The sequence below is a fragment of the Podarcis filfolensis genome, assembly GCF_964270895.1.
Source record: "Podarcis filfolensis genome assembly, chromosome: 16".
NCBI lineage: Eukaryota > Metazoa > Chordata > Lepidosauria > Squamata > Lacertidae > Podarcis > Podarcis filfolensis.
The window spans coordinates 33,914,804-33,937,136 of NC_139620.1; positions in this window are offsets into that span (position 1 = coordinate 33,914,804).

Genomic DNA, 22,333 nt, shown 5'->3' on the forward strand with positions numbered 1-22,333 from the left:
ACAGCTCTCTACTTTGTCCCTAGCCTGCCGGAGATCATCAACCAGATAAAACAAGCTACATGCCGTCTGTGAGGTTCGTTTGTGCTGGCCTCTCTGTGTCCTTGTTGGTGGAGTTGCCAGCTCAATATCTGACTTAATCTCAGGTTCCTCTCCAGGAGGAGGCTCCTTACTGACAAGAGGGACAGGAGGGACCTTTCTCAGGGGTGGAGGAAGGGAGGTGCGGTAGGGGCAAGCACCCCAGGTGTCACCACTGAGGTGTCACCGGGCAGCACTTACCACGGGGGCTGCAGCACGCCTGAGCCACATGTCTCTCCTGGGAGTGACGTGGTGGCTTGGATGCCCGCAGGCTCAGCGCTGCCCCAAACGGTCTGCCTGCCACCTCCCCCTCAGCTGTAGGGCAGCTGAGTGGGAGGAGGCAGGCAGACTCCTCAGAGGCCCCACAGAGCGTCCTGCCCCATCTGGCACTACCCCGTGGGTGGCTGGCCAGCCCCTGGACGCACGCCTCCCTCGGCTCCCAATCAGCTTGCTCTGACGCTGACCTGTCTATCCCCTCCATGACATCTTCACAGGGATTCTTACGTACAACCAGTGCAGAGGGTGGTGGCCTTCAACTTGCTCCTCCTCCGTCTCAGTCTTGCCCTTGTGGAACCCATCAGGGAGCAGGATGTGGGAACAAAACTGGAATTGGTTGGCTCTCCTGTCATTGGCTGGGGCTCCACCTGCTGTTGGCCTCCCTGCATTCCACCCAATCAGTCTTGTGGGGCACCAGCCATCACTGATTCTAAGGGAGCCTTGGACATGTGCACTTAACATGCACACCCCTGGTCCCTCTGTCTAGCACTCTTCAAGGTGGCCAAGCCAGGCCAAAACAGCACCCGCAAAGAGCCTGCCAAGCCAAAGGCAATGGAAGGTGACTTAAGAGTACCTTTATCCCAGTATTAAGTCTCCTTAACTACCACTTAAGAGTTTTTCCAAAGAAAAATAAAGCAGTTTTGGGGGGGGGGCGCTAGGGGCGCTTTGGAAGATGGCCGACAAGACCATCTCTCCGGCTCACACGAGGTAATTAAGAGGCTAATGATGGGAGTAAATTAGCCTCCTGAGTTTTCCCAGGGGATGGGAAAATGCTGCCTCGTCCGCAGTTGCCAATAAATCACCCCCGAGTTTGAAAGAAGGAGGGGGTGGGGGCATTGGACGGAAAGCCCTCAAGTGAGTTTTTGGATCTCCTGGACGCTACTTCTGATTGTGATCCTAGTTGCATTGCTCAAGATAAATAATTGGAGAAGAGTAAATGCACATGTTTCGAGCGAAGGAAAGGGTGTACTGATTGCTAATTAAATCTACCACTGAGAAGCTGAGTGACGGGTTGGACTGAACAGAAGACTACATCAAAGATTCACAGCTATGTCGGTATGTTGAAACGGATCGGAAAGGGGGGGGACTTTTCTCTTTTTCAATATGATTTACCTAACAACCCATCCCCAAGAAGAACCGCCACATGATTGATTAGCAAGTGAGACAGGAAAATAAACTGTGTGGAAATAAAATTATTAACTAAAGGCTCTGTTTTGCGGAAGATCTGGAAAGGAAATGAAAGGCTTTTGGATGACGCAGTTCTAATTGGGACCATTATGAGACAGACTTTGTTGCAAGATTTACAGTCAAAGGGGGAGGGAGCCACTGTTCTGTTATCATATTTGAATTCTACGTTTGATTTGGCAAGAACTCCCCTGGAAAGGCTGATTTATGGAGCAATTGCTCTGGGAAAGTTAATGAGCAGACGCTTAGACTGTATTTTATGGGACTGCTGAAATGGCGCCTGCCGTTTGAATAGGACTTTTGGATCAGCGTGAAAATCCACACAGGACTATAACAATGTTTGCTTCAACTCGCTTGTGGAGATAACTCAGAGGATATTAAGAAGAAAAATTATAACAACAAGAAGATTGGAAGATGGGATTTGTAAAGGATAACAACAAAGAGACAGAAAGATGGACTTGTGAACATCAAAGCAGCAGAAATATGAGATGATTGGACCCTTTCTGAACTCGAAGCATGGGTACCCCCAACAAAAATTTAAAATTCGGCTAGATATTTGGAGTTTATTATGTATTGGTATAATTTGGAATTAATGTGATATGATTGGTTTGTTAATTGGAAATTTAATAAAAATTATTTTAAAAAAGAAGAAAAGAAAAATAAAGCAGTTTATAAACACTTTGAATCCAACAAACCAACCAACCTCAAGGACCACCTCTTTCCATATGAACATCTTTGTGTGCCTCCTCCAGAGGGTGGCAATACGAGAACGGGCCTTTTCTGCAGTGGCTTCCCATCTGTGCAGGCACCCATAAGACCAATAAAAGATGCCACATTAGGGGTGCCACAGGCCCAGGGAGCTACAAGGTCTTTCTATACAGCTATTAGGACTCTCCCCAAGCTGCACCCCTCACTGGACTTGCTCCACTACTTCCTTGACTATTTTTGCCTCAATGGAATGTGTCCTGGGACTCTGATCATGACTCTTATTTGTCAAGCTGGAGCATGAAGAAAGCTGTGCGGGTGGATGTAGGAATTACCTTACTGTACAAAGGTAAAGTTTGCATTCATTGCTCCACACGCTTTTACCTCTGGCTCTTCTTACCACTGGTAGCAGTCCCTGGGAATGCATCTCCAGAAGGGAATGTAGCCCTCAGTCTGAAAAAGAGGCCCCAATCCTGGCCTACATCTATGCAGAAGTGCATCAGTTTTCACCAGCCAGTTAGTTTGTTCAAGTGAGTATCATTTGTCAAAATCTTGGGATAGTTTTTGAGGATGTAATTTGCAGGTTTATATCCTAAATGTTCATATTTTTAAAAGCCAGACTCTTCACTGCTTTGTCACTTTTGGGGAGGGGGGAGGGAATTACACCTCATTCACTCCATCAGTATATCTTCCCAGCGAAGATAATTATCTGCCATTTAGACATGAGGTGGCTGTATTTATTGCCACCATTAGTCTTTCCAGGCCTGTAAAAAGTAAAGACAGGTGACAAATCCACTGTGTTCACAGATAATGAAATCATAATTATGCACAGTCTGTAAGATCCATGTGCATAACTCTCCAACTTGAAGCTATAATGTTAGGATGTTATTAAACTCTTACGGCACAGCAGCATGGGAGAGGCGATTTAGTGTGCTGACTTTATTGCAGCCCAGTATCACAACATGGGAGGTGCATCCTGCAAAATGGCTGCCACTCAGGAAATCCAATGTCATGGACCAGAACCCAGAATCACAAACGTTCTGTATTGACAGAAAGATTTTGTGGAACCTGGAGACCTGTGGAGACTATCTGCCTTGACCAGCTCAGGGTACAGGCACTAGGTCAGGAATGGGGAACCTCATACACAGGAGCCAAATTTGGCCCGCCAGCCTCTCTGTCTGGCTTTGGAGACTCTCCCAAGGCCACACCAATTCTCCAGCCTGCTGGCCCTGCTTCACCCACCCCTTGGGTGTTTTTGCCTGACTGGAATCTGTCCTTGAACCCTGAGCCTTGTCAGTATTTTCATCCCTCCCACTGCAAGGATCACCCGATCATGTTGTTTTACTTTCTGTCTGTGAAAAAGGAGGGGGTGGAAGCTACTCTTCAAGACTTTTGTCTCTAGTATCCCAGGACTTTTCTTTTGATCTGTCTAGAGACAGGATGGCTGTATGAGAGCTGCTTCTCGCGTACATGTTTGTTATGTTCTTTTATTTGTTTAATTAGAAGAAATAAATTAGGTATGCTACAAAACCTCCACAGCTTTGCTTCTGTTTACTCTGGTGCATTTGGGTGCTCACATGAGCAAATGTGAGTCCACAGCACCAGGACCTATTCCTCGGGAATGCTGTGTTGCTGTTCCTGCATTCCTGTGATCGGAAGGTCGGTGAAGGTGCTCCCGTTGCCCTTCCCATGCTGGCGCAGCTGAAAATGTGGGCTGAACATGTGTGTACAGAAAAGCCTATGGTGTTGTAGTGTTGGAGTACTCAGATCTGGGAGAGACCAGAGTTTAGTCATGTAGTTTGTATACGGACATAGTGGATTCAACTTTTGTGGGCTTGCTATCTCTGGTCTGGGCTGTAGGCAGTTATGAGAAATCTCTAGAGTGTGTGCTCTCTCATCCTGGAATTGGGAGCTCTGCTCCACTGACTAGACAAAGACTGAAAGACTGGCTCCCAATATTGATACTGCCACTTGGGCTTGCCAATTGTGGATCAACATTTCACACTGCAATTTCCTTGCGTGCCTTAGGAGGGCTGTGAGAGCCAAGCCTACAAAGTTCTGGGTAGCTCATCCAGTTAGTTCCAGTCTTCAGATTCCAAGGTTCCCAGGTCAAACTGTAGATTGATGCCTGTCAGTACCTGAGTTCCTTTTTACCACTGCATAATATTCCATGTGTAATACAGCACTTCAGTGTCAACTAGGCTGGTTCCCCCATCCCTTTGTCAAGGGTGTGATCACAAAGAGGAAATCCAGAAACTGAGCCAGTTTGGTCCTCAGGGAAAAGAACGTCCCTGCAGAGGAAAGATGAATAGCTCTTCATTCTTTTTGTGCTCTTTGACTCTTTTTTTTGGGTCGCAACCCTGCTCCTTTTCTATCCTGGGATTCTCCAGCCCAGAAAAATATATTCCGATCAGGAAGCAATTCTGAAGTCACCTTGGCATAGCCGCTGGGAGTTTAAAAGTTGCATGCAGCAGGCTGATGCTATCAATTGAGATGTCAGTGGGAACTGTGCTTTGTGTCACTCCTTGCAGTGCTTGCTGATATCTCCCTCGAAATGAATTCTGTGCATGAATGCTGGCATGTGCTGGCTTGCTGCTCTTGAATGCTGGAAGAGAAAGTTCAAAGGTCTGGGCAACAGAAGATAGTAGCACAAAAGCTAACCAGGAGAGTAAAAGGCAACCTTTATTAGAACCCAACAATGCATTACGAAAGAGAGTTTGTGAGCTGCACAGTTTAGACAGAACTCTTTATCTGGCCAGAGCATTAAGGAAAATAAAAAAAAAGGATGGGAATATTGTGCTTACATTTATCTTGCATAACAAACCTTGGGGGTGGATGTTTATGTAGACAAAAAAGCACCATCCACTGACAAGTAAATAGGAATCACATAAAAATTCTGATGAATTTTCATGAGGTTTTCATAAAATTGCAAACTGGTGTGGAAATGCGAAAAACTGACTTTAAGGCTGGAAAAATGAAAAACCGAAATTGACATATCCAACTAGGGTTGCCGTGTGTCCTTTTTCCCCCGAACACGTCCTCTTTTTCAGGGGTGAAATGTCTGCTTGGGTGCGTATTTTAAAATTTGCCAAAATGTATGTGGCTATCTGGGACGCGGGTGGCGCTGTGGGTAAAACCTCAGCGCCTAGGGCTTGCCGATCGGATGGTCGGCGGTTCGAATCCCCGCAGCGGGGTGAGCTCCCATCTTTCGGTCCCAGCTCCTGCCCACCTAGCAGTTCGAAAGCACCCCTAAGTGCAAGTAGATAAATAGGTACCGCTTTATAGCGGGAAGGTAAACGGCGTTTCCGTGTGCTGCGCTGGTGCTGGCTCACCAGAGCAGCCTCGTCACGCTGGCCATGTGACCCAGAAGTGTCTCCGGACAGCACTGGCCCTCGGCCTCTTAAGTGAGATGGGCGCACAACCCTAGAGTCGGACACGACTGGCCCGTACGGGCAGGGGTACCTTTACCTTTATGTGGCTATACTTTCTGGATGAGACATAGACATAGGTAACTGGTGTTTGAAGACTTGCTTTCCTCTTCTCTTCTCCTGTCCCCCTCAGCAATATACCACAGCTTTTATAGCCTACATATAACGGTAAAGGTACCCCTGACTGTTAGGTCCAGTCGCGGATGACTCTGGGGTTGCAGCACTCATCTCACTCTATAGGCTGAGGGAGCCGGCATTTGTCCGCAGACAGCTTCTGGGTCATGTGGCCAGCATGACTAAGCCGCTTCTGGCGAACCGGAGCAGTGCACGGAAAGGCCGTTTACCTTCCCACCAGAGCTGTACCTATTTATCTACTTGCACTTTGACGTACTTTCGAACTGCTAGGTGGGCAGCAGCAGGGACCGAATAACGGGAGCTCACCCCGTCATGGGGATTTGAACCACCAACCTTCTGATTAGCAAGCCCTAGGCTCTGTGGTTTAGACCACAGTGCCACCTGTGTCCCTACAGCCTACATATAGTAGGGGTATTTAAAATGAATGAGAGTCGTCATAGCATCCTCTTTTTTGCTCTTCAAAATATGGCAACCATCCAGACCAGTAGAAAACTCTGTGTGTGTGTGTGGAGAGAGAGAGAGAGAGAGAGAGAGAGAGAGAGAGAGAGAAAGAAAGAAAGAAAGAAAGAAAGAAAGAAAGAAAGAAAGAAGAAAGAAACACATTCCACCAAGTATTATACCTTGACTCCCAGCTGCCTGATGTGGAACAGCCCAAGAACAGTTTAGCCACATTATGAGTTGTTTGTCTACACAGGGTAGAAATTGTCTTCAGAAACTGAAGGCTCAGTATAATACAGAAGAATTAGCTCTGTGCACTGTTGTCTTCTTTCCCCCTCTCCAATCCTCAGAGCATGCTGAGAAATTACTGCTGAAACCAGCCCATTGATTTCTGCTCAAGATGAGTTAGAGAATGTAAGTTAGTTTATCTCTGCCTTAAAAGGGCATCCTGAGAGAGTTGAGTGGAGGGGGAGGGGCTTTTCTTCAAGCATATGTTGACTTTTCTCATTTTTGTACTTGGAGATCAAAATATACTGACCCTCCACTTTATAGACAGTGGTTGGTTGCTTTTTTTAAAACCAAAAGAGACTGCACTTACCTGGGAGCATGTCTCATTGAACTTAGTATGGCATTCTTTTGAGTAGACATAGGTAGGCTTGCCCTATAAATCTCCTGCTGAGATGGGAATTCGAGGCAGGAAAATGGCGAGCCTGTCTTGATTCAGCTTCCCAAAGTGGCCTGATTCATAGGCAAGGTCAGCCTTGATTGCAAGATGAAGAACGTTCCGCTTTTTTCTACTCAGTGCCACCCTGATTGCAAATGACATTAAAATACTCAAGGGAGAGTGGATTGTCCTGTTCAGAAAATCACTTTCCACAGCTCTCCTAAGACAGTGCAGTTTCAGACAGTAGGTAAAGACTGCATGAGTGAATACTCCAGCATGTTCCTTACTCATAGAGAGCTAGTATGTTGGGGAAAAGTGTCAGGATCCTGTCTCACTTGATCCCTGGAGAGATCTCTTTGGATGAAAAGGCATGGGACCCTACAGAGGGGCCTGAGAATAACTCACTAGAGCAGTCTGTAGTACAAATCTCATAAGAATTCTAATTGTAATTGTTAATATGATTATTATATCCAATCCTTTCTCCAAGTCTTCTAAGCAGTTTAGGGCAGAAGATGTGGCGCTCCCCTTTGCAGCCATGTGAGGTAGGTTAGCGATAGCATGTCTGGCTGAAACTTGCACAGAGTTGTCTGTTGTGGTTGTGACTGTCGTTTCAATTCATACAGCTGCCCGTGAATGAAATTCTCTATGTGTCTTACAAAGCAGAAGCGCACACGTCATGCAATATTAAAAATACATCAATATAAGGCGAAGCAATAAAAATAGCAGCATAAAACTTGCCTTCTAGCAGACGCAGATTAAAACAGTTTGCTGCTCAGCATACAACCACATTAAACAAAGTGTGAGCATGAGGTTTATTTCAAACCACACTAAAACAGCAAAGTCCTGGAGTTGGTTTTAAAGCACCACTGTAAAAGGGCTGCTTCAGTAGCTAAACGGGGCTTTGTACTTGACCCAGTTCTTCAAAAACACACAGAAGAGAGAGACATAGAAAGACAATATGACAGCCTCTCCATCTCTCTCTCTCTCTCTCTCTCTCTCTCTCTCTCTCTCTCTCTCTCTCTCTCTTACACACACACACACACACACACACACACACACCATCAGCAAAACAGTAGGACATTAGTTTAATATGTCCAGTCTTAATTCTCCTTCCACTCCGTATTTCCTAGTGCAGGAATGACACCAGATCAGGAAAACACATGGTACTGACCATCTGTGGTGCTGAACAGATTGTCTGGACATTTTGACAGAGGCTGGAAAAACAGATGGAAGGAATATATTGACAGAATCACAGAATTCTAGAGTTGGAAAGGACCTCAAGGGTCATCTGGCCAAACCTCATGAAATGCAAGATGTAAGCAGTAAAGTAGTAAAGTAAAAGTTTATTGCTCACTTTTCTAATTTGGCCTTTTGCATACATATACACATGTGTACACATATACTGTAGCCCTAGTCCAGGAACTGTGTCCTTGGCTGGAATGTGTCCTTGAACTCTGATCATATCTCTCACTTGCCTGTTTTGAGAATACAGTGGTACCTTGGGTTACATATTCTTCAGGTGACATACGCTTCAGGTTACAGACTCCACTAACCCAGAAATAGTGCTTCAGGTTAAAAACTTTACTTCAGGATGAGAACAGAAATTGTGCTCAGGCGGTGTGGCAGCAGCAGGAGGCCCCATTAGCTAAAGTGGTGCTTCAGGTTAAGAACAGTTTCAGGTTAAGAATGGACCTCCGGAACAAATTAAGTACTTAACCTGCGGTACCACTATAGAGAGGAGTATGCGAGTTTGTGTGTAGAAACGAGCCTTCTTTGCATATATGAAATTTACCTCCATTGTTCTCCCCACATTTGTCTCTGGTCCCACCCATCACTGGCATGTGGCCCCTGGAAAGCTGTCCAGAAGTGAACACACCTCTTGGGCTGAAAGAAGTTCCACATTTCTGCCCTAAATAAATGGAGGGACCACATTAGGCCATGGCTTGGGCTGGTTGTTGTTTTTTTTTGTTTGTTTGTTTTTTGCCTCCTAGCCTGCCCTCTGAAATCCATTGCTCTTTGTTCTGGAATTCTGGCTTGCCCTAGGATTGTCATAAAATCATAGAATTGTAGAGTTGGAAGGGATGCTGAGGATCATCTGGTCCAGCTCCCTGCAATGCAGGAATATGCAACTGTCTCATACAGGGATCGAACCTGCAACCTTGATGTTATCAGCACCACGCTCTTACCAGCTGAGCTACCCAGGCTGACATGACCCTGGATGTGTATTCCCCATTCTTCAGAGGGAAAGGTTGTTCATAAAAATCACACCATACAGAACTGTTGGGATGCTACGGGTTCAAAAAGTAGGTGAGGTGAGCACTGCTTATAAACTGAAAAGCAGCCTAGCTTTTCTGCATGTAGCAAAAATCACAGAGGAACCTTCCCCCCTCTCTTACTCATTTATTGCTCTCTAGGACCACATTAAAAATGCCTTAGGTGAGTGATCCCTGGATTGTAGTTGAAGAACAGCTGCTGTGAACCAACAAACAAAAAAACCATCAAAGGGCCACAATGGTACCAAATTACTTGTGGGCCACATTTTTTGATCAGTCTCTTCATAAATAATTTGGACCAAATAAGCAGCTGCTCTTTTCTCTTTCAATTAAAACAGCCAAGCTAAGCCTTCAGGAAATGATCAGCGGGAAGGGGGGACTGCATGAAAATGAAAACGTTTGAATGAAATGTGCAGGTGCTCCTGCATGCTGCTGTTAAAATGTGTGTAAACGTGAAGAGTTCTCAGTAGTGTTGGTACAGCAGAGTTGCTAAGCTATTAAGCGGCAAACCAGAAAGTTATTGGTTCAAAACTCACCTCTGATACAAACTTACTAGGCTTCTTGGGAGAAAAGCAATGACAAACCTAGGCAGCATCTTAAAAAGCAGAGACATCACCTTGCCAACAAAGGTCCGTATAGTTAAATCCTATGGTTTTCCCAGTAGTGATGTATGGAAGTGAGAGGTGGACCATAAAGAAGGCTGATCGCCGAAGAATTGATGCTTTTGAATTATGGTGCTGGAGAAGACTCTTGAGAGTCCCATGGACTGCAAGAAGATCAAACCTATCCATTTCTTAAGGAAATCAGCCCTGAGTGCTCCCAGGACAGATCCTGAAGCTGAGGCTCCAATATGAGCCTCCTCATGAGAAGAGAAGACTCCCTGGAAAAGACCCTGATGTTGGGAAAGATGGAGGGCACAAGGAGAAGGGGACGACAGAGGACGAGATGGTTGGGCAGCGTTCTCGAAGCTACCAACATGAGTTTGACCAAGCTGCGGGAGACAGTGGAAGACAGGAGTGCCTGGCGTGCTCTGGTCCATGGGGTCACAAAGAGTCGGACATGAATAAATGACTAAACAACAACAAGGTGGCTTAAAGCAGGGATCAGGAAACTCATACCCAGGACCCCCGTGCAGCCCTCCAGACCTCTCCAGCTGGCCCTTGGGACTTACCAAGGCCTCACACTCTGCCCAGCTACACCTCTTTTACCCAGACCACACCCATCACTGGCTGTGCTTTTGCACAAATCTCAGTTGAATCACAATTATCCTCTCCAATGTCAGAGGCAGTATGGCTCTGTATGCCAGTTGCTGGGAAGCACAAGTACCCTCCAACATTTCTCCAATAAAAATATAGACGTCCTATTCCATAATAATATTAATAATAGCAATGTTTTTATTTATACCCCACCCATGTAACTGGGTTGCCCCAGCCACTCTGGGCTGCTTCCAACCTATATAAAAACATAATAAAACATTAAACATTTAAACATATTTCCAATACAAGGCTGGTTTCAGATGGCTCAGGGGACCCTAAACAGAAAATTTTTTAGCAAAAGACTCAAAGAATGAAATTGCAAAACAAAAACTCAAAATATTGCAAATGCAGATTTCATCAATATTAAACTATGAGATAGAAAATAACATAAAGTGGATGAAACAAAGGGCGTTTGAGTTTGCCAACAAGCCAGGGAAATTACTGGTGTGGCAGCTGAAAAAGAAACAGAAAGAAAAAAATAATACAGTGGTACCTTGGGTTACAGATGCTTCAGGTTACAGACTCCGCTAACCCAGAAATATTACCTCGGGTTAAGAACTTTGCTTCAGGATGAGAACAGAGATCGTGCTCCGGCGGTGCAGCGTCAGCATGAGGCCCCATTAGCTAAAGTGATGCTTCAGGTTAAGAACAGTTTCAGGTTAAGAACGGACCTCCAGAACGAATTAAGTTCTTAACCCGAGGTACCACTGTGTATGTATGTATGTATGTATGTATGTATGTATAATAAGTTCGTTTTGTGTTTCGTTTTGCATTTGTGAGTATTGTATTTATCAATAAAAGTCTAATAATAATAATAATAATAATAATAATAATAATAATAATAATACATTAAAAATATTTCCAATGCAAGGCTGCTTTCAGATGGCTCAGGGGTCAGATAGCTCTATACCCCCCAACATTTATCCGATGGAAATAGGGAAAAGTGGGGCATTCCAGGATCTAATCAGAAACCTTGGGTGGCTTCTGTAAATCCAGGACTGTCCCTGGAAAATAGGGATACTTGGAAGGTCTGAAAGTTGAGAGCTCTGCTTGTGGACTTTCCATAGGCAACTGGTTGGCCAGTGTGAGAGGAAAAGATGCTGGACTAGATGGGCCTTTGGCCTGATCCACCAAGGCTAATCTGAAGTTCTTGTGTGTCTCAATGCTGCAGTCAGATGGAAGGGATTTATGAATGAATACAGGCAAGGTTTCCATAGACCAGAAATCAAATGAAATGGAGTATCTAATTACAACTCAATTGCACATATGAAGTGCTCTGAACGCTTGAAAGCACTATAAAATGTTAAGTAGGATGATATTTGATAATTGGTTGAACTTATGACTGGGAGGGGAAATGGAAAAACTCCCTGGACAGGATGGGAGAACCTCCTGCCCACGAGATGGATGTGGTCCACAAGACCTCCCTATCACAACTACCAACAAGTTAGCAAAGAAAAAGGAAGGAGGGAGGGAGATGAGAGGGAAACCGATCAGCTGACATTGAATCATAGGGCCATCTGGTCCAACCCCCTGTATTGAGAATACAATAAACATTGGGAAGAACTTTCTGAGGGTAGAAGGTGTTCGACAATGGACTACCTTGGAAGGTAGGCTCTCCTTCCTTGCCGGTTTTCAAGCAGAGGTTGGATGGCCAGCTGTCAGGGATTGCTTAGCTGTGATTCCTGCATTGCAAGGGGTTGGACTAGATCTTATGAATAAACAACAATACATCCAAACATATGGATCAGTATAAGCCAGCCAGACACAAAGCAGTTGTTCATTAGGAACATGTCTAAATCTAGCCAGAGCAGCGAGGTCCTCGGGCCATTGCTTTGCAGACCTGAGTGTTTATCCTTCCAGGTAGAAATCTCTTAGCAACAACAAGGGCTTGCAAAATCCACTTTTGTTGCCTTGCTGTTAATCCGCAGTGCTGCAAGAATGTAATTCAAATTCACATGAACATCTGAAAATATCAAGGATTCCGCCAGGAAAACGGCAGGCCGAAAAGAATGTGTTATGGGAAACGTTCACAGAATATGCCTCACCCCCAGCCACCCACCCATGCCCACGCAGCTACACCCTGTGTAGAACTGGCTCTGACACTGAACTGAGCTCCTCAGGCCTCTCAGCTTTCTCCCCTAAACAAGTACAAATCATTTCTATAATAAAAATAAATTTTTATTTATACCCCACCCTCCCCGGCCAGAGCCGGGCTCAGGGCGGCTAACACCAGTAAAATTACAATAAAAACATAATGGGGGGGGGGCAATTTAAAGTACAGGTTAAAAATAGAATTTAAAATGCAGCCTCATTTTAGTAGTAGCCCATAGATCAAAACCATAAGGGGAGGGAAACATAAGGGTCAGACTGAGTCCAAACCAAAGGCCAGGCGGAACAGCTCTGTCTTGCAGGCCCTGTGGAAAGATATCAAGTCCTGCAGGGCCCTAGTCTCTTGTGACAGAGCGCTCCACCAAGTCAGGGCCAGTACTGAAAAGGCCCTGGCCCTAGTTGTGACCAATCTAACCACCTTGCGACTTGGGACCTCCAAAATGTTGTCATTTGGGGACCTTAAGGTCCTCTGCAACGCATACCAGGAGAGGTGGTCCCATAGGCCACATAGGGCTTTAAAGGTCAAAACCAGCACCTTAAACCTGACCCTGTATTCTACCGGGAGTCAGTGCAGTTGGTAAAGCACTGGATGAATGTGATCCCATGGCAAGGACTTGTAAGGAGCCTTGCCGCGACATTCTGCACCCGCTGGAGTTTCTGGGTCAGCTTCAAGGGCAGCCCTGCGTACAGCAAGTTACAATAATCAAGCTTGGAGGTGACTGTTGCATGGATCACTGTGGCCAGATCAGGGCGAGAAAGGTAAGGGAGCAACTGCTTGATACGCTCATTCAGAAGACAATCCTCTTTGCATTGTGGAATATTGGGCACATGTTCTCATGCACCCTTTCCCACCACCACTCATGGTTTTACAATGTTATGTTGTCCTGCAGTCATCTGTCATTATCACTATCACTGTTGCACATACTGGACACTGGGCAAGGATTTTTTTTTTTTTAATGGCAAAGTCGCTGCCCTCAGGCTTGCAATTTAAGAGGCAAACTTCAATAAGGAAAGGGTATGGAGAGGGAAAGGGACGCGGGTGGCGCTGTGGTCTAAACCACAGAGCCTAGGGCTTGCAGATCAAAAGGTCGGCAGTTTGAATCCCTGCGACGGGGTGAGCTCCCGTTGCTCTGTCCCAGCTCCTGCCAACCTAGCAGTTCGAAAGCACACCAAAAGTGTAAGTAGATTAATAGGTACCACTCCGGCGGGAAGGTAAACAGTGTTTCCATGCGTTGTTCTGGTGTCAGTGTTCCGTTGCACCAGAAGCGGCTGAGTCATGCTGGCCACATGACCCGGAAAAACTGTCTGCGGAGCGGACAAACGCCGGCTCCCTCGGCCTGTAAAGCGAGATAAGTGCCACAACCCCAGAGTTGTTCGCGATTGGCCTTAACTGTCAGGGGTCCCTTTACCTTTACCTTTATGGAGAGGGAAGAGTGGGGGGAAGCAACTGCAGGTAGCAAAACTTTCCGCTTGTGTAACAACCAGTATAATGGACCCTGGGGAAGCAGTTCTGAAAATGGTAGCTGTTCTCAACCAGACCTAGGGAAGGAACCTGATTATATCACTGCTGCCTCTGCTACAGTCTGACAGAGAGGCTACCAATGGATTTGGTTTTGAGTGGGCAGAAGCTCAGTGCCAACTGGTCCAGCCAGGCTGATGAAGGGTCTTTACTATCCCACTGGTCTCTCTGAGGTGGCCATTTGGATTGGCTGCAGATGATGATGATAACAATAATAATTTTATTATTTATACCCCACCCATCTGGCTGGGTTTCCCCAGCCACTCTGGGCAGCTCATAGCATATATCAGAACACACTAAAACATCAAACGTTAAAAACTTCCCGGTAGAGGAATGGAAAGATATGGAAACAGCTCTGGGAAGGGAGAAGCCAACTGGCAACTTGTGCTGTTCAGAATGTTAGAGAAGCCCCTGTGGTCTCACCTCTCCACAGCAGCCTTTAATGTGAAAGCACTCAGACTGTGTGCAGCCCCCCACCCCTTGCAACTTGGGGCAATCTGAGTTCAGATGAGGGCTAGTGTTTAATTGGGATTTTTGAAACCCTAATTAAACATGTGGTCAAAAGGAGGAAGGAGATGTAGTGTCTTCTTCACTGTTTCTCCCAACTGCAGCCCTACAAGGAGTATTCAATCCTGCGGGGTGCTGTTTCACAAGCGGGGAAGGCACCATGCAGTCTACACTGGACTGAATCCTCCAATCATCTGCTGGTGAGTGGAGTATTCAGCCATTCTGGGTTCTGTTTCCTGTGTAGGGAAGCATCCTGGGGCTGCCTTATTACCCAACACTCCTCCCTCGACCAGCTTGGATTGCTCTGGGCAGCCCAACCAAACTCAGGGCTGTCTCCACCTGACTCAGGCAAAGCCTGAGATTATGTCCCTGTAACAGCAATGAAATTGAAACCATTGGGCATGTCATCTTATACTGCCCATTATATCGAGACTCAAGAAAGGAGCTGATCGAACCGATTCTGAGGAAAATACCTCGCAGTACAGACGACACCTATATCAGACACCTCTTAGCTGACAAAGAGCCCGAAATTAACAGGTCCGTGGCAAAGTACTGTTACATTGCAACAAGAATAAGACGAGCAATGATATCAACAACGGAGTTCAAATTGTAAACATCGAAGGAACGATAATAAACAGTAGCGACACCTGAATTGAATTTTTAAAACTTTAAAAGTCAAAACCTGGTTATAAATATAAGCACCAATTCTGTGAATTGGCCATATTTCTACTGTTATTTGTAGCACAATACTACTTTTAATGTCATATTTTTATAAATTGCTTCCTGGTCACTGACCGTATTAAAGATATTTGATTTGATTTGGCAAAGCCTGGATCCCTCCCAAATCTGCTCAGTTCCGTTCAGAATTCATCTGAATCCTGTGCACAGCCTTAGAAAACACCACTTATTCGAATCTGTAGGATTTGTGTATTAGCCAATTCTCCAGGGCTTTAAATTCCTTAGGAGTTAACAGTGACCTGAATTTCCCTGGTATTTCAGAGACACAAAAGACCATTTCTTAATTAAAGTGAGGAAAACTACACTCCTACCTCTGGCTCCATCTCTTTTGCATTTGCCTTTTGTGCTACAAATCTTTATAATTTAATTTATTTTGATGTGACTGTGGTAAATCTTTTTTTTTTTTTTTTTTTTTTTTTTTAAATAATATTTATTGAAGTTTCCAAAATACAGAAAGAGAAAAAAAGAAATTATGAAGATACATTCAGAACCTTATTTTCAAACATCCACTTTCTGGGACTCCCCCCTTCCCCCACCCCTACCGTATTCCCCTTTCATATTGTTGTTTCCACAAGTTCTATTTCTGATTTAAAGCACAATTTATATACCCCATTGTTCAAATTTAAATTTATACAAACCTTATGCAACACCCTTGATAAAAAAAAAAAAACAAAAGATCTCTCCCCATAGCCCACCCCCTTTTCTTTCCACAATGTCCCCCTTTTTTCCCATTAAAGTAAAAGCACACAGAATAAAAGTATAAAAAAATAAAAAATATATTAGAAAAAAGAAAACCAATTCAGAAAATAGTTGCAAGCCTTTGGATTCTAATTCTCCCTCCCCTTCCCCGGTTTAATTTCCCTTATCCTCCAATCTATGTTTCCAGCCTGGAAATCTTAAGTCCATCAATCCCATTTTCCCCCCAACTCCTTGCAAAATTATTTCCCATTTTTAGAATTACTTTTTAAAAATTAATTCCTAAATCTTTAAAAATGTCAAATTATAAAATTCCCCCCATTGTTCTTTCAAGGTTATAGTCCAGCTTCCTCTTGTTCCGCTGCTAAAACTTTCTTATTCAGAAGTTTAGTAACTCTACATGGGTTGTTGTTATTCAGGAACAAAAACTTGCGTTCAATCCCTTCCTTCTTCAGTAAAGTATTCTGTTGTCTCCTTTTAGTCTAAACACCCTGTAGACGAGATTCAGTTTCAGTTTTGCAGCTTTCCCAGGAGATAACCAGTTCTGTGAAATTCCGAAGTGTTGTATTTTTCCCGGCTTACGCCCATCTTTGTAATGTCCCGAAGCTCCTCTAGGGGGGTTGTTGTAACTTTGTTTCCAAAAATCCGATTGTTCTCCGTATTTTCGCCATTTTGTATTCAAGTCTTAACAAATTATATCAAGTTGTAACAAATTTGACCAGCAAGATCCTTGTAATAAAATCCTCTTTAAAATTCCGACTTTGACAGCTACTTTGACAGCTGTCAAAATCACCGGCTCTTTTCACCAGGCTCACTCCTCAATCGCCCCGGTTCCCAGGGAGGGGGGTGCATTTTCCTTCTCCTTCAATTCTTCCTCCAGCACAATTCTTGTACTTTCCCATCATGGAATTCTTGATTTTAGCAAAGATACCGTTCTTTTTGGGCCTTGGCTTCCCAATCCTTGTTTTAAAATGTCTACAATAGGGAGGGGGACTGACTTCCTTTTTAGATCCCCCCCCGCTCGTCCCAAATCCAAAAAATTTTTCTTCTTTTAAACCCGATTTCCAATTTACTCACGGGTTGTTGTTAAAAGTCCAAATTCTCAATGGAAGAAGTCAGCGCTCTCCGCCGGATGGCATGCGGCTTCGCTCGGCAGGGATGGCAGAGGACTCAAAGCACCACGCTTCTCCCCGGCACCCGATCCGTAGCCTTTAAAAGGGCTCCTTCACGAGTCGGGAGGGCGCTAGCGGTGCTAGCCGAGTCTCCAAGTCCACGGCCCCCGTGGCCGTGGTTTCTAAGGGTCCCCGCATCGCCGGTGCGGTAAAACCCAGCCCCTGCCGAGCCGGCTCCCTCCGGAGCTCGGAGGGAGTCCGCCATTCGGCGATGGCGCTAACCCGGAAGTCCGGTAAATCTTTTTTTTTTAAAGGCTTCATGGAGCCACAGTTTATCTTGTTTCTCCCCTGTAAAGATCATAAAATTAAGAAAAGGTAATTTAATTTGTCAAGGCACTGGCCGCATATGCCATTTTCAGTATTCTCATAATGTTATTGATTACCTAGAAGTTTTCAGCAAAGAAGATTTAAGACAGCCTATGATTTTCTCCCTCACTGTCAGCAAAGGGCTGGGCTAGAGGGACTTATGCCCTAATCCACTTGAAATTCAGACAGAAGGGAGAGTTTCAGCACCGATGACCCTTTGTAATTTGGAAGGGTCAGAATTAGGGACGGGGGAGAAATTCATGGTCCACCAGGGGCCCCAGTGGCTGGTGATGCCATATTCCCCAAGCCACACCTATCTGTTCATCAGCTGTTCATCACTCAAAATCTCAGTTGATGGGTGGAAAGACAGGGTTAAATCCTGCATTTGCTGGATGTGCCTGTTCTGGGTGGGGTTAAATCCTGCTCAGTTTAATGCAAAACCCTTCAACTCTCCCTCTCTCCCTCGTTACACACAGTGGCGTAGCGTGGGTTGTCACCACCCGGGGCAAGGCAAGTAATTTGCGCACCCTAACCCGTGGATTTTAGCAGGGGGCAGAGAGCTGCAAGTGCGAGCGCCCCCCCAGATGTTGCACCCGGTGCGGCCGCCCCCCCTGCACCCCCCACGCTATGCCACTGGTTACACATACACTTAGAACCTCAGATGCAGAAAAATGATAAATCTAAGCTGAATCCCAGACCAGGAGACTCATGGCATGGCTGGTGGCAGGAAAACCATCTGTTTCTGAACCCTATTTAAGACCAGCAATGAATCAGGTTATACCTTGGATCAACGTCAAACTGGGGCTCTGTAAAAGTGTGGGACACCCAGGCTAGCTATGAAAAGAAATCACCCGCTCATTGCCTTGTGGTTGATAGTACAACATGTTCTGCTCAGCTCCTTGGGCAGCCCCCCTACTGTCTAAGCACCCTTTCTCTGAAACCTACTCTTTGTACTGTTGGACAGCTCCATAGTTGCTCCAGCAGAGAGGGAAATCTGAGCTGCAGTTTCACTAGTGGCTGTCACAGAGAGTTGAGAAGCTTAAAGTTAAATTTCTGAAAATGCATTAAATGCACAAGTTGATCTTTTGTTGTGCCCCAAGACTTTACTGGTCCTTCCAGCATTCCTTCCTAGCCTTTCCCTCCTAAATGAGCAACTGAGGTTGGCCTTTCTGACCCTTCTTTCGCCCCTACAAACGTCTCAATGCCATTTAGGCCACTGTGTTTCATAGCCCGGTCCTGTGCTCAGAGTCTTCAGCTGGAGTTAGCTGGGAAAGCTACCTGTAGGTCTATGCGGGTCATCTTCCAGGAGAGAAGGAGGAAATGAACATGGATCCTTTTACGTGCAAAACCTGTGTTCTACCACTGAGCTACACCCCCCTCCCTCAGGTTGTGTTTACATTTCTAAAATATATGAAATAGAACCAAGCCATAATAATAAACCTTTTTATTGGAAACAGAAATCTCCCAAGACCTAGCTAATGAGGATGCAAGTTATTGATTAAACCTTCATTTCTAATGACTGCAGGCTTCAGTCAGGAAGCACACCAGGTACTCAGTACTAAGCCTGCAGCAGATTGACCACGTCTATTGGATTCCTTCCTGAAAGCAGTGTATGCTCTGCAAAGCTTGTGTCCACAACAAAAGAGGTGTCATTTCCACTTACATCCAGGCTGTGGGTCTGCGCAAGGGAAGCATCTCTTTATAGAAAGGTTTACTAGAAGCCTTAATTGAAGCTCAGCTGACTGAGCTTCAGTCCCTGACCATCAGGGATGATGGTAATGATGTTAAGATGTTATCTGGGCATCCCAACAGCAAAACCTCAGAGCCGCAGACAGGAGAAAAGGAAAGAGAAACATACTGCTATTTTATTCAAGCTGTAGAGAAATAGATGTTTTGACTTCTGGACCAATTTATCAGAAGATCATGCTGACACTTAGGAGCATTTGTCATGCCATCACAGAGATGAGCATTAAATCCTCATCACCAAAATCTTCCTTGCAAATACTTAACTGGCAATGTTATTTTTGATCCAAGCAAGAAAAGAAAGAAGCATTTAGGCCATGTCTTCTGATGCTCCAGAAGTTGTTGGGATCCAACTCCCACCAGCTAAAACTGCAGCTGCTAAGGCAATCCAAACACCTGCTTGCAGGCAATGGAGGCACTGCTGGAGTCTACTCCTCCTACCAGACCACACATGAAGGTGAGTAGAAAGGTCTTGCTGCCTCACCACCAACCAGAGCGCCATATTTCCAGGCAGATGAGTTAGTCTGGCCTCAAAGGTAACCTCAGGACCATTTAGCAAAAAGAATGCAGAAAATGGGCAAACATTTCTTTAGCTGTGATTTTACCCATTTGGTTTGCTGGAAGGTTCTTAAGATGGTGCTCCAAAGAGGAACTTCAAATGCACATCTGCATCCAATTTATGCATCTGCTTCCCAATTTGTGTGAAGCTACTTCGAGAAGAAGACTCTCTGGAAAAAACCTATCCATTCTGAAGGAAATCAGCCCTGAGTGCTCACTGGAAGGACAGATCCTGAAGCTGAGGCTCCAATACTTTGGCCACCTCATGAGAAGAGAAGACTCCCTGGAAAAGACCCTGATGTTGGGAAAGATGGAGGGCACAAGGAGAAGGGGACGACAGAGGACGAGATGGTTGGACAGTGTTCTCGAAGCTACCAACATGAGTTTGACCAAACTGCGGGAGGCAGTGGAAGACAGAAGTGCTTGGCGTGCTCTGGTCCATGGGGTCATGAAGAGTCGGACACGACTAAACGACTGAACAACAACAACATTGAGAAGTGACTTGGATGTGTTGATCTACTTTGCTGGGTGAAGATATATTTCTTTTATATCTTTGGTCCCTTTTAGCACAGACACTTTGTAGGTGGAAATGCCTAACATACTCTGATACACAGGTGCCGGGTTGCCCCCAAGATTGAAGGGGCCCGGCATGCACATGTGACATAACATCACGTGCTTCTTGTGATGCCACACAGGCTAGTGCAGCTTTCTGCTAGGCTGCACTGGTCCCTGCACAGCATCTCCCAATATTGCCACAGCTGTGGCAAGGCCCACTGGGACCCGCCGCACAATATTGAGGGGGCCTGGCCCCCTCTTTGATAAGAATCCTGCTTGCATATGGAGTACTGGGGTCTGACAAAAGCCACTTTCCTGCTAATTAAAGGGGCTAATGGACCTGTAAAGAGTAAGGCTTTCGTTGTAATTAATTACAAATAATTCATACAAGGCTAGAGGGAACACAAAACCCTACTTGGGAAAGGGAATTTAGATGAAAAGTGAAACCGCATTAGTAATAGAAGTAGAGAACGCAGGGAAGGTGTTATGTACTAAGCTTGGATCCTAGAACAATCGGCAGGTAGGATCGTAGAATGCAAGGGACGCGGTGGCACTGTGGTTTAAACCACAGAGCCTAGGACTTGCCGATCAGAAGGTCGGCGGTTCGAATCCCTGTGACGGAGTGAACTCCCGTTGTTTGGTCCCAGCTCCTGCCAACCTAGCAGTTCAAAAGCACATCAAAGTGCAAGTAGATAAATAGGTACCGCTCCGGCGGGAAGGTAAACGGCGTTTCCGTGCGCTGCTCTGGTTCGCCAGAAGTGGCTTAGTCATGCTGGCCACATGACCCGGAAGCTGTATGCTGGCTCCCTCGGCCAATAAAGCGAGATGAGCGCCGCAACCCCAGAGTCGGCCACGACTGGACCTAATGGTCAGGGGTCCCTTTACCTTTACCTTTTATCGTAGAATGCAACAACTGATTGGCTTGCAGGAGAAGACCAATCAGGCTCCAGGAGGAAGTTAATCAGCCTATTAGTATGGTAGGATCGTAGAGTGCAACAACTGATTGGCCTGCAGGAGAAGACCAATCAGGCTCCAAGAGGGAAGCAGAATCAGCCAATCAGACAGGACTCATTGTGTAAATAATGTATATAAAAGCCTGAGGTTTGGGGGGAAATTCAACCACTGTTTTACAAGCTGCAATAAAGAGCATGAAATCACTCAAGGACTCCCGAGTATATTTCAGAAGGGTTGGTTCCCAGCTTCCATGGGAACTGCTTCAATAGATCCTTGTTTTCAAAAGGGTTGAGGGTCAATAACTTACTGGTTATCTCCTGATTGCTGATATGATGACAGGTGACAGAGAAAAGAAACACTTCCTTTCTCAGTGGCTGGGAGACGTTTTGAAAATCTGCAGTCCTTGGCAGAGGAGTGGGAATGTTGCTTGGATTCCCTCATTTCTCATTCTGCTTGCAATGCAACGATTGTCTCAAACATGGAGATGTTGGTATGAAAGTTGTTAATTAAGGATGAAATTCATTAAGGTAATTAATTAAGGAGAAATTTGTTTGGCTCACATTTTAATGCACACCTACCTAATTTGTAGTCCTCAAAACAAGATGTGAACTGAAACTTGAGCATTCTTTGGGATTTACACTTCTCTTAATTTTGCCATGCAAATCTCCACCCCCTCAAATGCATGTAAAAAGGTATATATGATTTTATTTCATTATTGTTTTGCTACATTTTTAAAAACAACTTTTTATTGGTGAGCCCAAAGTGAGCTCAACTGACCTACATCTGAGTAGACATATAAAGGACCTATGCACATGTCAGGGAAAATGGTTTATGCATAGAGACATTGGAGTCAAGATTACATTAGATAAGTGCTTCACAAGTGTGGGGGCTGAATATTTTTTTCTGTCGCAACAGAAACTCATAAAAGAATAATAATTGAACCAGGCGATCATTATTAAAAATATTGCTTTTCATTCCTAGAGATTTTAGAGGCTCATAACTTCACCGGGGGAGGGGGAGGGGAGGTACAGAAGACATAGC